This window comes from Akebia trifoliata, chromosome 14 (genome assembly GCF_017979445.1).
Source record: "Akebia trifoliata isolate Shusen 1 chromosome 14, ASM1797944v1, whole genome shotgun sequence".
Classification (NCBI taxonomy): Eukaryota; Viridiplantae; Streptophyta; class Magnoliopsida; order Ranunculales; family Lardizabalaceae; genus Akebia; species Akebia trifoliata.
Window position 1 is genome coordinate 8,785,900 of NC_141388.1, and position 14,248 is coordinate 8,800,147.

At 34.2% G+C, this 14,248-nt stretch overlaps 1 pseudogene; it reads left to right on the forward strand.

The window, feature by feature from the left end:
- Positions 1-3,348: 3,348 nt before the first annotated feature.
- On the forward strand, positions 3,349-3,873 carry LOC147386049 (mannose-specific lectin pseudogene; annotated as a pseudogene).
- Positions 3,874-14,248: the final 10,375 nt, after the last annotated feature.

Consider the following 14,248-nt stretch of genomic DNA (forward strand, 5'->3'; position numbering starts at 1 on the left):
ATTGACTTATGTCACTTGTAGGTTTTCAACGTAAAATGATTGTGGATCCTATGAGGGGTATTTTGGTAATTTTGTTAACTTTTGTGAAAATTGGTGAAACAGTTTGTTTAATTTTAATTTATTATTTTATATGTTCGAAATGATTTTTCTAAGTGCAATGTAGGCTTTAGAGATGTTCTGATGTCAAGAGTATTTTAGTAATTAGATCAATTTTTAGTGATTTTTCTCATAAAGATTCTTTTTGTCTCAAAATGATGATTTTTATGTTTAGGTCATATTTTCTTAGCGTAGCATGATTCTAAAGTTTTGCTTGTTTGAAATATTTCATCCAAACTTTGGAAATATTTAGTAACAAATAAAAACTTTAGAATATTCATTCATCATTAGGAACAATTGCAATCAAGTCGGCGAGTTGATTAATCAAGCGAGTGCAAAAATAAGGTCTCTACACCAACCCAGTTCTCTGAAACCAAAACCAGTCAGTTGGATCCCGAAAAAAGATATGGCGCACAATGTTGAGTACGGTCACTATTAAACACTTTCTTATCTAGAATAGACGCAATCTATTCCCTTGATTGGCAAGACAGGATTGTCCTTAGGCACTAATTATGATCAAGAAGTGCAATTAGTGCTACTTTTGATTAGCTTTGCCTATTAAGCTCGTAGGGTCCTAAATTCAAGTCTATCAAGTTTTAGATTATTTTGGATTACTATGCTAATTCAATTATTCTAATAGGACAAGAATTCAATGGCGAAATCTGATTCTTATCTTACGGTGCCATCCTCTTAAAAGTGTCATTTTACTATATGCAATTCTAGTGTATAGAGATAATCAACCAAAAGTAGTATAGAAACCACTAGTAGTAGTTTCGTGGGGGTACAAGTCTTACTTCCTGTTCTAAATAGGGAATGTACTAGTTGAGTCGACTCGGGTCACCGACACTAAACTCAATGTACTAACCCGTGGAGTCGAGACAATTTCCTCCTATTGTCATCCTCTCCTAAAATTATTACACTTTGAGCCTTCTTGGATAGATTTCAAAAATTAAAATGTGTTCACAAAACTCAATCCCACTTGCAAAATAAAAGAAAATAAAAGTTATGTTTCTTGTTGGGGATCTAACTTGGATGATCAAATAAAGCTCCGGTCATCGTCTCCGTGTCGGATCCACCTCTTTTAAGCAACATAACAAATCTAAAATTAAAATCCCGAAACTAAAAATTCATTAAAATTCCAAAAAGTGTAGAGAGAGATATATCAAGCAAATAAAAACCCAAAGTTAGATCTGTAAAGACCATCGCATCACGGATAGCATCCACCGTGCGACAATGAAATTTTGGCAAAAAATTGGAGTTTTCGATTGCGGATTGCTCTGAATTGATTAAGAATAAAAATAAAAATTTTAGAAAACTTTTTTGCAATTTCAAATTCAGATTTGTCGAAATCCTAATCGAATCTTGTTAAAAAATTGGAATCAACTCTCAACTTATAATCACTAATGAAAATTGTTAAAAATCCTAATAATTTTTTCTATTTGGTAATTATTTATTACATAAAATATAAAGATAGAAACAAATTTTTTATTGGTAATTATTTTTTACAATAAAATAAATATTTTGTTGCCTATTGTATGAAATATAAAATATCAAGATAATTCTTTTAATTTCTATTTGGCAACTATTTTATTACATGAAATAGTTGTAGAGACCCCAATTTGTTCGAACCGAGCACAAAAGTGCTCGAAGCCCAATATAAGTTTTTGATTAGATCAAGTGGGGCCCATTTCAATGGAGCCCAACTCTCCCCGAGAACAATTTCAAAGCTGAAAATAGGCTAGGCCATGGGGTACCCATGGCCTAAAGGATTTCTCTTCGTCGCCGTGAGTCACCCATGGCCCCATGTTTTCTCACCAGAACCATGGGTAAGTTATCGACTCAAACAATATTTGCACAAAAACACACTCACCCAAGGCCCATTCGGTTGAGGTTGTTAGAATACATGTGCTCACAAGATTTTGTAATTCGCAATGCTATGCTTCTTTCATAGCATTTTGAAAAACGTTATTAAATTAACTAATTTTATAGCATTTAAAAAATGCTATTGTGGAGATTAGTATATAATTTATGGTAGGCTATTGTTTATTTTAATTGGGTCGATAAAACATCAATGATGTAAGACTTTAATAGCATTTTAATTTGAACGCTATAATTCACAACCATGTAGTTCCCTAATATTTGATAAAATCTGACCGCCATCAACATCTTGCATCAGTTCTATAAGGTGCCAATTGAAGTTAGAGAACTCAAAAATGAAATAGAACTTAATTTCTTGATGTACGATGGAATTACAAACATCATTTCCAAACGAACAACTAATCTCTCAACAAACAAGATTCATGACAAATCAAACAAGCACCCAAGTGAACTCCTTAACAACTCTCTAATTCGCTGTAGAAGATTCACTTACATTAATTCAATATACAGCGCATTTTGAGGGCGAGCTCTACATCCATACATAATGGATTTCTCAATTCCCTGTAGAGTAAGTAATACTCAAATAAAGAAAATAGGTTGTATGAGACATAAGAAACCTCTCAGCTGATTGGTCCCCGTCTTGACACGGAGAACCTGCAAACCAATATGAGAAGAATGAAGTTTAAGGGTAGAACATTTGAGATGGATAAGAGAAGAAAATTCTAGCAAAAATCCAAGGAGGGGTTACCATGTAATTGATCCAATCAAATTGTTGAAATTTTCAAAATTCGCAAAGTCATGTAGCATATATGTTCTTTCGAGGAAAAAAATGCATGCACACTATTTTTCTGTCAAAAGTTCTTTTGTACAAGCTTCCATGGATATATCATTCGAAACTGTAGCAGATAGTTCAGCAAGGACGCACCTCAATATAGAGTGGAGAAGTCCATCTCAAAACCACTCTATGTCTGTGAAGATGATAGACGAATGAGAGTTATTCGAGAAGAGAAATAGAGCTTTTACGAGAGAGAGTGTGATGAGCAATCCTGCCATGTTTCTTTAAAACATGCCACGTTTCACGCGTGTGTGTTATTAAGAATTGCGACTAGTTAGGAAGCAAATTGGTTACTCACGTGTATGTTGTGTGTCAATCCAGTTTGATGAACAGAACAGAACAAATAACGACCTGTAAAAAAAACCAACTTTGAGAAGAAAAAAAAAACAAGACTAAGAATTGTACACGTGTAGGTAAGCTGAATGTATTAATAAATTAATATGTGGTTAGAAAAGTCCTCTCCCCATCTATAAATGCCCCCCCGTCCCCCCAACTTATAGTCACACTCACACATAGACAACAAACTTTGAGAAATAAATATGCCTATTTCTTCTCATCTTCCCAAAGCCATGCTCACCTCTACCCTTCTCCTCCTCTCCATCTTCCTCACTGTCAACCAACACTACTGTGAGGCTCAGAGTTATCCCAATAATGTTTTATACAGCCCCAGCTATCTAAGTGCTGGGACCAGTCTTGACTCTACTATTTACTCCTTAAAAATGCAATACGATTGCAATCTTGTACTTTATGAGGGCAGATCCGCGGTGTGGAGTTCGAACACGATGGGCAAGGGGAGCAATTGCCGTTGTGCAATGCAGAGCGATGGGAATCTTGTGATTTATAACGAGAAAGACACTGCAGTATGGGCTTCTAACACTTGGCATAGGTGGACAGGTAACTTTGTCCTTGTTCTTCAGAAAGACAGGAATTTAGTTATCTATGGTGGTGCAGAATGGGCTACTCACACTAACTCCATTGGCACGGGGGTCTCGGTGAATAAGCGAAATGAATCTAAGAATATCACCAGCACCAACACTCATACTAAGGTTTCTACTAATGCTTGAGAGTACAAAAAACTTATCCTAAGCTTATCTAGCTATATCTGTGACGTACCTTAATTTCCCTAAGGCATGTTTAGTGCCATTGTAATTGTTGTTTTTCCTAGTTCTTCACGTCATGTGGTACGTAAGTACCTTAAGTTCTGTTTAATGTGATCAATGTTATGTTTTATGAAAAAATATATATCTACATATATATATTATCTAATGCTGCTTATCTTTTTCGTTGTTATAATTTCGAGCCTCTTGCAGGATGTCAGTGTCACGCAGCGGAAAGAAAGAGAGAAATTTAGAGGGCAGACGAAACAGTTACATTTTTATTACAATAACTCCCATAGAGTTCTGACAACTCCAGGGAACCTTACTTTACGAAATTTGTTACCCACCAAATCTTACTTTGTCAAATCTGCTAACCAGCAAACCTTATAGCGGGGATCCACTTCATAAAATTCAAGTTGCAGTTAATTTGATATTTAACATAGCTTGGAGTGGATCCTAACCATGATTTTAAATCTGTTTGAGAGCGAGATGACTAGTCTGAGTTGTTTTGGTATCATCCACCAAAAAGACAAGTTGACAAGTCGTTTCAAAGGCAAGATTTGTGACAATAAAAACATGATCAGATGCCTCAGGGTTACGAAGGACAAAAATCTTAGAACTTTGAAGGAAATATTCACATATCAAAAGCTAATTTTAACTGTTGAAATTTAGTTATAAAAAAGTTTAAATAAAAAAGCATGACTAAGTTAGTAAGATTTCAAGTATTAGTAAGGGTCGTTGCATCCACATGGACGATCAAACTGGCAATCGAACACTATAACCTACTAGATTTCATGGAAAAACTCAGATTCAAAAGAAAAAAAATTGTACACATGTCGGGTGGAATGTTACGTGCAGCCTGTTATAGCGAAAACTTTAAAGAAAAAAATCTAGAAAACCCCTTTTAAAGCTTGATCGAAGGTGTTTTAAACTGAAGGCTAACAAACTCACAGATTTAAAATTAAAATTCAATGGTGAAAAATTATTGCTTTTTTCAAATTTTTTTTTAAAATTCCTATATTTTTAGATGCCACAAATTGATGAAGTTAGGATCCACTCCAAGGTTTTTTAAGAAACAAATTAACTGAATCAAGTTGAATTTTATGATAAAGTAAGACTTGGTGGGTAACAAATTGCATAAAGTAAGGTTCCCTTGGATTTATCAGAAAATTGAAGGAGATGGTGATTGAAGAGGATGGCGTTTGAATTTTGGATGGAAAAAATGGATAGGGATGGAGTAATGGAAAAACAGGTTTTAGTGGAGTGTAAAGAAGAAATAGGGAAGGAAGTCCTTGAGCAACTTCAACCCAAGGCTTCAAATTGACATCTTCTTCATTTTGAATATTCTGGACCATTCTTGAATTCCAACCAGCCTCATCTTCAATTCACTACTCATTCAATAACATACTATTCACTTACAAAAATAAAAGGGGAATACACTAGGAAGGGTAAAAAAAATGAAAAAATTCTTAGGGGAAAAAAGATAATTGGCTTCCACTACATGAAAATTAAAAAATTCGACCGGCCAAGGCCTCTGAATTTTAGAAACCGAATTTGGATGGCTTAGGACTGTTGGAAATTTTTATGTTCCTCATATTTAATGGCTTAGAGCCATCAAATTTCTCTCATCCTCTCTTTATTCGACAATTTTGGATCGTCAAAAATAAATATTGAGAATGAAAAATTCGACTTTACGGTCCGTCGAATTTTATGAATTTCGACAACATTGAGCCGTCAAATATGAGTTTTTTTTTCACGTTGTGAAACCCTTAGCAATTACCATGTATTGAGACAATAAAATATTTTCCCTTCTCTTGTGGTGATCCCTTGCAGGTCAGAGAGCATCTAAAAATAGAGCGTAAGATTATCATTAGTTTTCTCCTATATTCTCTAAAACAAAAGATAAAAAAGATGACAAAAAAGAGTAATTTTCCCTATGAAACAATGTGAGAAAAGCCCATATTTGATGGTTCAAGGCCGTCAAATTTCATAAAATTTGACGGACCAAGGCGTCAAAATTTTTATTGTTGATTTTTTTTTCCAGCGGAACGAAACCATCAAATTAAGGGAGGATGAGAGAAATTTGACGGCTCTAAGCCATCAAATCGAGGGAACATCAACATTTTCAACAGCCTTGGGCCGTCAATATTCGGATTTTAAAATATCGATTTTCGCCTATCGAATTTTTCTGTCAAAAAATTCAATTTTCACGTGGTGGGGACTGTGTTATTTATTTATTTATTTTTGTTAATGACATGTTGGCCACCACATGTTTTTTATATTTTTTATGACCTGTTGGCCAACACAAGTTTTTTTTTTTTTTTAATGCCGTTGAGCACCATGTGTATTGAATGGAATTTCCAATATACAAAAGTACCCTTATTAGTTACAAAACTACCCTTGTATGCTTGCCATGGCAAGCACTGAAGAGTCCATGAGCAACAAACGACTCGTTGGCCACCACATGTTCTTATTTTTTTGGATGATGTGTTGGCCATCCCATTTTTTTTTTCGATGACGTGTTGGCCTCTACATATATATATATATAGGGAAATGTTCAGCACCCTAAGTTTTTATATATATGGATGATGTGTTGGCCATCCAATTTTTTTTTCCGATGACGTGTTGGCCTCTACATATATATATAGGGAAATGTTCAGCACCCTAAGTTTTACCACACACTTTAACAAATGTTTTTTGTCATACATGGGTTAGAAGTTTTGGAATGGGCTGATTTTTGGTGAGGATGATCTCTATGATTAGAAGATCATCCTCCCCAAAAATCAGCCCATTCCGAAATGTTTAGCCCCATGTTTACACGTTGAAAAATTGTGGACCGTCCATTTTTTGTAAACCATGTTTGATGGGATTAGAAGTTTTGGAATGAGCTGATTTTTGGTGAGGATGATCTCCTCACCATAGAGATCATCCTCACCAAAAATCAGCCCATTCCAAAACTTCTAACCCATGTAAGACAAAACACGTTTGTTAAAGTGTGTGGTAAAGCTTAGGGTGTTGAACGGGACCCATATATATATATATATGCCTCGGGATGCACATTCCCCTGGGATACACTTTTTAAGAGGAGAAATGCAATAGTGTATCCTTGGGCATTCAGATTTACGGTACCCAAACTTGTCATGTCACGGAGTCATTTGAGTATGCCACATGATCAGTCATTATCATGACTCTGTTTTTGGCTTTTACGATGTGCAGACCACCGCATTTTTTTTTATGATGTATGGTAAGTACGCATTATCAGCACAGTGACAAAAATTCACTAAGAAATTAATTGAGTACGAATTTATCATTAATATTTTTGTGCTAAACTGAAGAACCAATGGTATATTAAAATAAATAAATAAATAAATAACCAATGGCAGGACGCCACAGTACTTCCACCACTTTTAAGCCGCAAAAGTAAAAAAAATAATTGTAAAATCAAGTTAGAGTCACTTCTTTTCTTTACTTATAGTGGAAGTTAATTTTCCCACTCCAAGATCATGTAAAAAATGAGTTTGAAAGGCATGAAAAAATAAAATATAAGATGTGTGTGCATGTTTATATACAGGTTAATTTTCCTTGGACTCATGATTTTGACCAAGCATAAAATAGATAGTTTCGGTAACTTCCACACAAAACCTTAAGTAGGAGGGTACGCGAAGGATAATACAGTTTCTCTACCTCTTATTTAAAAATAAAAATCCTAAATATAATTTTTTTTTACCATGTTTGAAGGTAAGATCATTTAAAGATGTAAGGATATTTTGATTGTTTAGAAATCCATTAATATGGATTTCCACAACAATACAGACCTTTGTCTCAATAAAATGAAGAAGATTAAAATTGAATAAATCATTAGTCAACGGATGGATGTAAATTATCATAATTGACTAGGGTGGTGGTTAGTAAAAATATAAATTAAAAATCCTATTTGCTTCCTGCACATTCACTCTCCATCGAAAAATCATAAGATACTGGTTTTTTGTGTGTGTGTGTGAGACACACACACACACACTCTCCGCTAAAGAAAAACCTAGGGATCATATCTATTTCATAAGGGAATATATCCTCCAAATTTTCCAAAAATGGTTGATCCCTACGAATTTTCCTAATGTCTAATTTTATGGACACCTCAATTGATTTTCTACCTTAGATGTTAATCAGATATATTTGTATCCTCATAATGGTATGAAAATTATTTTACGAAAATATCCTACGTATGTCCTTGATTTTTAGTGTCATCACCTTTTTGAAACAATTTTAAACCATTGTGTTTCCAAATAAAATGAAAATGGTAAGAGAACCAAGGTCCTTACAATTTTGTAAATTTATAGGCTGGATGTGTGGGATACGAAGTTTGATCTACCTTACTAATTTTCAAATAGGTTCCATACTTGGTGGTGATCAGATTTCAAAGAATTGGTATGGCTAACATCAGAGTTGTCTTTTGATTCCTTTTGAACAACAATCTCCTTTGATTGTGGACCAATTTCCTTAGTCATACATGCACAATTATTTTGCTTATTGGGAGTTGGAAACAAGGGTTGGCTCTCGGGGCTATCTCATTTCAAAATCAATCATTCTTTCTTTCTTCTAACGACGAAGTTATCTAACACATTTGAGATTCTATCATTGCTATGACTGGAATTGTAACATGATTGATTTGTTTTTAGACTTTAATTGATGAAGGGTTATTAGTCATTGGTAAGCAATCATCGAATTTCTCAAAAGAGTGGAACTGTAACTTGATTGCCCATTCATCATAAGCATGACCATAATTATGACACAAAACACACATGATCCATGACTTTCTCCTAAACTTCATGATGACATAAATTCTATTTGATTTTCCTAAATTAGAAGTTTTATCTTTACTGTTGCCTATCAACTATCACACACATAGTCGATCCATAAATCACACAAACAAAAGATTGGACCTAGGTAGGGTGTCGAACTTTAGATAACTTCTAACTGGTAATTTAAAACTTCAATTGAAAGTGCCCTTGATCCGTGGGTGCGGATCCACTTTTCTCTTTTTGGGAGTCATCACCTAGTTTTATGGTCTAGGAATCAAAAAATGACTCTAAATAGTCAAGGACCACATAACCACAAAAAGATTATGAGTATGAGGATCAGGTTACGAGATTGGAAGGTGTCAAGCACCAATCCCACTCGACGAAAATCGATCTCTACTTTTTTCAAATATTTTCATTGCAAAATAGTCTAAATCTAGAATAATAACAAAATACCTTTTCTTTTACATGAGTGATTACGACGATCGGTTCTCTTAGAAACTAATGGTGAACGTTTCTCGTGCGAATATTCTCACTTTATCTTTGTTGCTACATTTGCTTCCAATCTTCAAGATGAGACTTTCTTTTTTCTAGATCTAGATGTTTTACTAGCTATTTGAGATGTTTTTAGAATTTTTGAATATTTTTTAGGTTGAAAATTGGGGTTTGGGGATTAGGTATTTACTTAGGGTTTGAAAAATATTTGGAAGATTTTTGACCTTCGTTTTCTAGGATTTCTCTTGACCTACGAGATTAGGTGGTGAATGCACCTTTTAAAAAAGTTTTGTGATAAGATTAGGGTTTGGATTAGGTCTCTTAGATATAAAGTGTATCTCTAACTAATATGTTAAGTTGTTTAGAGTCGGATGATATTTTAGATAAGTTTTATTAAAATTTTGAATTTTGAATTTTTTGACTTACGAAGAATGAGAATTTTTTAATTTTTGGAGAAACTCCTAATGAAGGGTTCTTTATTAAATATTATGTGGGTCCTACTTAAGTAAATTGGTCACTACTTAAAATTTTGCCTGTGAGGCTTAATTAATTGATTTTATTTGTTTAAGAATTTTAATTTGACTTATTTAGATTTCAATTTACGTTAATTAATGTTTTAATTACTAGTTAATGTGTTAGAATTGAGACATGGTGTCTTTCCCTTTCAATGCAACTACCTCATTATCCTTTTGCTCAATTCCAAAATTGCCACTTCCATTTTTATTAAAACTATTATTTATTATCGGTATTTATTTAAAATTTCCCCTAAATCTATAAAGAAGGAAAAGAAAAACTTGCTTTATTACCTTAATAAGCTTTCAAATTTTAATAAGGGTGGTTACGCTCCTATGGATTACCACATTAGCAATCCAACAAATGATGTGGCATGCTAATATAGATTATTCACGGTATTATCCGCATCTCTAGATACGGTATTGAATGGCAATAAATTAATTTGGTTTTCAATCATTTCTATTAATGCTGGAGTGATGACCTCAATGGGGGAGAACTTGACGTGGTGGTGCGTGCATGCTTGTAGATGACTATTCTCCGAGATACGAGTAAAACGCATCTACGAACATGTGCGCACCACCACGTCAAGGTGTCCCCGTTGAAGTCACTCTAGCACAACTCTTTTTGAAATTCTATATTCCGTTTTCTACTATGTGGTTCTGATTTTTGATCAGATTTTGTTTGCCGGTTTGCTGAACTTTCTTAACCTTCTTGATATTGATGGTTAGATCCCCCCCTCCCCTCTCTTCTGTGAATGTTGAACAATACCATGGATTAATGGCCGTGGCTGAAAATCCTCCTAATCTTGAGTTAGACTAGCTCGACATACTTAGTAAGATCTCAAGTGTTAAAAAGAGTTGTGAGCTCACACTTGGCATCGATAAACATGATTGAATACTGTTGGCTTGTAGAGGATGAAATTTAAGAACTTTGAAACAAACAATAAATAAAAAACCATTATGTTTCACCAATGAGTTTTGATTTTAAGTCTTGGGAGTTTGGTGATCGTCCATTTTCAACACCCCAGATCAAGTTTAAATAATTTTATTATTATCTGGGTTTTTCCATGAAATCTAGAAGGACGTTAAGAGTGTTGGATTGAAAATTTTGTAATCCATGGGCCCAATGACCCTTAGTAAGATTTGAAAATGACTAAAATAAAGAAAATAATTTTATTCTAGTAATCCATGAAATCTAGGAGTCTGTTATTGGTAGTCTACCTTTGACTTAGTACACCCCAAATAAAAATAAAGAAAATAAGTGAATGGTTGAGAACGAGTAAAAGTCGGGGTGTGAATAGAAGCTCTTTCTCTTCTAGATTTTTTTTCTTGGGTTTAGGACTTTATTTGAGCCTAATCATAATTTTAACATCTACTGAAATTGTTTGAACTAGTGTTATGATGTTTTGAAATGGTGAGATTGTATTTTAGCACAACCTTTGTAATGTTTGAAGAGTATGTTTTAATCTTTAATCTTTAATCGGGGTGTGATAAATAATTTAAAAAGTTGGATTATAATAAATAAAAGTTGGGGGGTGCCAATAGTAGCTCTTTTGTGTTCGATGCAAATTACCGATATAACAATGAACAAGTAAGACTTTGGTAAGCAAAGGTCGATCCACAGGGACAATGACCGATTTGATACTCTTTCAACTCGAAACCAATGTAGATTTTTAGTAATCAAATTAAAACAATTTTAGCAAAGAGTATCACTAGTTGAATAAAAACAAAAATAAGAAATAAAGATGCAATGTAAATCTTAGAATAATCAAATCCACCTGAGCAAATCTTCTCCTTAGATCAATTTGTCCTTTACTTGTCTCAATCCTCTGAGCAAAACTAATGTCGATGGATCGAAAGATCAAGCGATTAAATCCAAAATGAAGTCTAAAAGTTTGTGAATGAATCGATAAGAAGAAATTAAAGGATTTGTATATGATGTTCTTGATGAATCATGGTTTAGCATGAGCTTATCTAAGAATAAACCGTCAAAATTAGGAAATCAAATACTCAACCTAATAACCTCTACTTAATAATTCTCACATTGAAAATTATGAAGTATAAGGTAAAAGGCAAATTAACTATGAGAAAAAATATTGCTCCAGTTTCATTGACCACTTTGATGGAGTCTAGTCGCTGATCATCGTAAGAAACAACAAATAAGAAAATAAAATAGAAATGAGAGATGAGAAAGATGAAAGGTATTCTTCATTGATCTTGAGTTTGAAAATTAACTGGATCATCCTTCATTACAAACTTCAAATTAAAAACCTAAACTAAACTAAAACTAAAACTAAAAGAAGAATAAAGAAGAGAGGGGAGAAGGGAGAGGAAGAGCCTCATTCTTCAAGCCTTGGAGTTTCCCCCACCTTCTAATCTCCCTAACAAACTAACACACTTTTTATTTATAGAGTTTTTCTAGGGTTTCTGGATCACTCCCCCTCAAGTTGTTTTGAGACAACTCTATTAATGCAAGGCAAAATGACTAAAAAGTTCCAGCACGAATATCAAGAATGTCTCCCCTGGGACCATCGCGGTGCACCACATTCTTACCGTGGCACGACGATTGGGAATGATTTTGCTCTGAAATTTGGGCGACTGATCCGAATTGGCTCAAATATTGCAGTGTTGGCTTTGCTTTTTTCCATTTGTCTCTGAATATTTGCCTTTTAACTTGCAACCAATATAAATTCTTTAATTATCAATAATTTTGGAATTTTTAGGTGATTTGTTTTTATTTGGGGAAAATATAAATCAAGTGTGGGTAATCTCTTTGTAATTATGATCTCAGAAATGACTTTCTGAGACTTGATCATCTTGTTTATTGCAATCATGCTGACGATCATTGTGATTTGTAGTTGATTTCACGTGGATAGCTAGATACTAACCTAAAATTGATCAAATTTGTTGAACAACCATGAGCTACTAGGTTCAATTTCATTGGATTGATTAACATTTAAGCCATTGGCTTATTATTGAATTACAAATTAAAATACTAGATTCTTTGTTACTATCTTCTAAACACAGTAATTCCCATCTTGTATTTTTGAAGTACTTGTTGGACACTTAGCTGGTTAAAGTAGGTCATGTTAGTGTAGGTAATTGCTTCTCATCACTTTATTTTTTATTTTTAAATTATGGGAGGTGTAAGGAAAAGAATCAGCAACCCACAACAGTAATCATATATATATATATATATATATATATATATATATATATATGGGTCCCATTCGGCACCCTACGCTTTACCCTACGTGTATTTTCCTACATGGGTTAGAAGTTTTGGAATGAGCTAATTTTTGGTGAGGATGGATCTCTATGATGAGGAGATCATCCTCACGCATCCTCACCAAAAATCAGCTCATTCCAAAACTTCTAACCCCATAAAAAATGGTTTACAAAAAATGGACGGTCCACAATTTTTCAACTTGTAAACATGGGGCTAGAAATTTCAGAATGGGCTGATTTTTGGTGAGGAGGATCTTCCAACTGTAGAGATCATCCTCACTAAAAATCTGTCCATTCCAAAACTTCTAACCCATGTAGGACAAAACACGTATGGTAAAGTGTAAGGTGCCGAACATTTCCCTATATATATATAAATTGATTGCAATTTCAGATAATGTTGGAACGGTTGGGCAATATGATATCTCACCATTATTATCAAATCCCATATAAAAATTAAAATAAAATAAGTAGATCGAGATAGTAAATTAAAAAAGAAAAGAAAAGGGATCACAAGTATCCAACAAAATATATTTATCACAGTCTGGAGCAAAGCAAAAGCAGCCAAAATCTAACTCTTACATCATCGTCATGTTATCAGTTACACCATCATCCATGTTTCAAAACAATGCGTAAATTAGTCCTCAAAAGGAATTGTCCGTTCAAAAGGAATTGGTCCTAAAACAGGTGGGAGAGGTAGTGAAGAACCGGTTTGATGGGATGATCGTTGAGGATAAAACTCCATAGGTAATGCTGTGGATTTTGAACAACTGGACATGTGGTTTCTCTATGGTGCCAACCGCCATTCAACGTCTATCGTGGGTACCCCCAACGGACAATGTGTTGAAGATCAATACAGATGGATCTTTATCAACGCCAGGGGCGAGTTTGGGTTTCATTATGAGAGATAAAGATGGGTTATTTCAGTTTGCTGGTTGGTGTAACAGTGAGCACTACAAAATCATGGGATTTTAGTGACACTATTTTAATGACGGCCAAAATTCCCGTCACTATATACATTGCAATCTACATATTTTTGAGTCACTGTAGAGTTTGTGTCACCTTTTCCTTCGCGCGTTTATTTCCTAACCTTACGTTTTATTTCTAAAACCATTCTTCCCATTTTTATTTCCAAAGAACTCACAACTCGAGCTCTCTCTCGATCGATCGATCCAAAACCTCACCACTCAAGAAAACTTGCCTTAGTCTCTCTCTCTCGATCGATTGATCGATCTAGAATCTCACAACTCGAGAAAGCTCAACCTCGCCTCTCTCTCTCTCACCAAAACCTCACAACTCCCTCACTCAAATTGA